Source organism: Poecilia latipinna, unplaced genomic scaffold (assembly GCF_001443285.1).
Source record: "Poecilia latipinna isolate Pla-1442-1.1 unplaced genomic scaffold, P_latipinna-1.0 Scaffold937, whole genome shotgun sequence".
Classification (NCBI taxonomy): domain Eukaryota; kingdom Metazoa; phylum Chordata; class Actinopteri; order Cyprinodontiformes; family Poeciliidae; genus Poecilia; species Poecilia latipinna.
Window position 1 is genome coordinate 115,885 of NW_015113553.1, and position 3,009 is coordinate 118,893.

The window sequence follows — 3,009 nt, forward strand, 5'->3', positions numbered from 1 at the left end:
TAATGTGATATGCATTTACAGGCATATCAAGACATGATTTGCATACGTGACTTTTCAACAGACAGCTATCCAATCTGAAATTACTCTGCACAGCAGTACCAACAGGGAGAGCTGGGGGCAGCTGCTCCTTCTTCGGGCTTTTACAGCGTACATCCTCATTTCTGTCTGACTTGTTATTATTAGCATATTTTGAGCTTCTCAGCAAATCTCTTCATTTCTCTCCTGTTAAGCAAAACCCAACTGTTTCCATTTTCCACTCAAAGTTTCTTCCCATTTTTGTCTTCTTCTCCACACATTCTTATCACATTATCCCTTTAAATATCTTTCCAACTCGCTAGCTCAGCCTGCTTAAAATCTCCTATTTATTATTTTTTTTGTTTTCTTATCCTCCATTTTTGCTGCTGCCTTCCTTCCCCCAATAGCCTCCCTCTGTTCGTCATCCTGCTCACGTCCAGGTCTGTTTTCGCTGATAAGAACTGCACTTGCACACACACACACACACCGAGACACACACACACACACACCGAGACACACACACACACACACATTGTTGCACTCCCATCCCACTGTAGTTATCATCACAGTTAACTGCGTTCTCTTTCTTCTCTCTTATTGTTGCTAATGAATGTGTCATCAGCAATCTGTCTCACACAGTGAAACGGTGGCAAATCCACAAGAAAGAGAGAGGAGGATGAAACAGAAGGGACAAAAAGTTCCCTTTATTTAGTTGGTCTCTTTCGTTTGGTCTGCACAGAAAACAGAGCCGCTGCCTGACATGTTTTGACCGGCTTCATTTGGAGAGAGCAGCACAAGCTGCCCTCTCCGAAACGGGGTGTTCATCGGGTCGGACAGGTTATTGTTGTCAGGCACAGATAAAGTGTTTGGCTCAGGCACATAAAAGGTGACTCCATCAATTGCCAGTAACACCGGGGCGAATGTGACTGTGAGGTTCTCAGATGATCAGGAATAATTAATGACATATTAATTGTGTTTTCTATAAATAATAACGATCAGGCTAACACGTGTCGGAGAAAACACGTCCGCGAACGTTTTGGAAACACCAAACTAATAGAAATGTTAATAAGGAATGAAAAAACGTGCTATTATGCTTCGCGACAATTGAAATCATGTCTAAGACCCATCCACGTCATCCTCTAGTCTCTGACACCCCACATACACTCAGAACCTAAATGCCATCCCATTCTGTCCTAAATGTCACTTCAGCTGAAAGTCCCCCCTGCCTCGGGCTAAAAGTATTGGCTGAAAAAAGGTGCCTGTCATTTTTGGTGACCTGCAGTTCTTACGTTTGAATGCATAATCCCGAGGCTCTCCACCTGCTGTGAAAATGCATCCTTAGTCACTCTACGCCTACATAAATGCACCTACAAACTTTCAGGAGGCGCTACACAAAGTTTTCACGACATTAACATGAGATATTAAAAAAAAAAAAAAAAAAGGTGACATTTATGCCACCTTCTGCATGAATTAGCAGCAGAAATGTGCTGGTAAAGTCTGATTAAACAATATGCAAGGAAAATTTATGTTGTTTTTAACTTATTCATGAAAATGAAATACTGTTAATTTCTTTTTCTTCTGTGAAATTTGGCTCATGATGTAAAAAGGAAGCGTTTCAGGAGTTTCAGCCAAAGTGTTCTTGGCGTCTTTTAAATAAAACACAAAAGCCCATCAGGAGTGAAATGTTTTCAGCAAGATCAAAGCCAATTACAAAATCCAGAACCATATTGCTGATGTGGCTACGAGGAAATGAAAACAGTTAACAATTAAGAGAAAATATTCATTTCGAAGAAGTCTAAATACTTTTTTACAGTCAAACGTTTATATACACACATGAATACAGGACCTGACCAATTTGTTTTCACCCTTTGTAAAAATTAAAGTATGAAATGGTCATGGATGAAGATTCATACTGGTGAATCGTATCTAAATCCACGTCATCACAGGTTTTAGTGCTGTTGACCCATTGTCCAGTTATTCAAGTTTTCTGATAGTTCACCAGGTTTTCATTTATAAGATATCCTGGTATTTCATGATGCCACTCACTCAAACAATGTTACTTACAGCTTTTAGAAGAGAAACAGGCCCACAGCATGACAGATCCTGAAGTGCTTTCTGACATATTCACTCTTTTCATACCAAACCCTCCTGGAGCGTCCTTGGCTGAAAAGCTCAGTGTTGGTCTCATGCAGCAGCATTTAGCTCCACATGTTTAAGGTTGTGGTGGGAGAGGAGAAAAATCTCTTTTTCTGGCCTTTGGGTAGCATGGTTGTTATAGAGACTTGGTGACCCCAAGATACCGCTCTTTGGAGTAGTTCTCCAGCAATGACATTTGGAGTCATGTTTTTACTCTCCTTACCAAAGTTAGCTTAAAATGTTGGCAGGTTAATCACTTGAAACAGCAGTAACACTTTATTTAAAGGGGTATGCATAAGACTGACATGACTCTGCCATAAATATAACACCTGTTATGGACATGAAGGAGTTTTCATGACTGTTGTCATGAAGTGTCATTCAGTAAATAATGACACTTTTAATGCAAAGTTGCACTAAAAGTTAATTCTAATTGAAAGAGTTAACTTTGCATTAGAAGTGTCATTATTTACCGAATGACACTTCATGACAACAGTCATGAAAACTCCTTCATGTCCATAACAAGTGTTATATCATGCTTATGATAGTATTATGTCAGTCTTATGTACACCCCTTCAAATAAAGTGTTACCAAAACAGCAAGTCAAGAATCTGATTAACATAATAAAAAGCTTTTAACCCTTTCACGCATAGTGGTCACTACAGTGGACAGCCGTCTAAAAGCCATCTTCTTGTGCTTCTTGTGGATTTTTATGTTATAAATGCACACAGTCCACTGAAGTGGACACTAATGCATCATAAAATGCACCATCAACTTCTGACCATCAGCTGTAAATGCAAGAAATTATTTTTATTAAATCCAATATGGCCGACAGACAAAAAAAGCACCGACCCGGTCCCT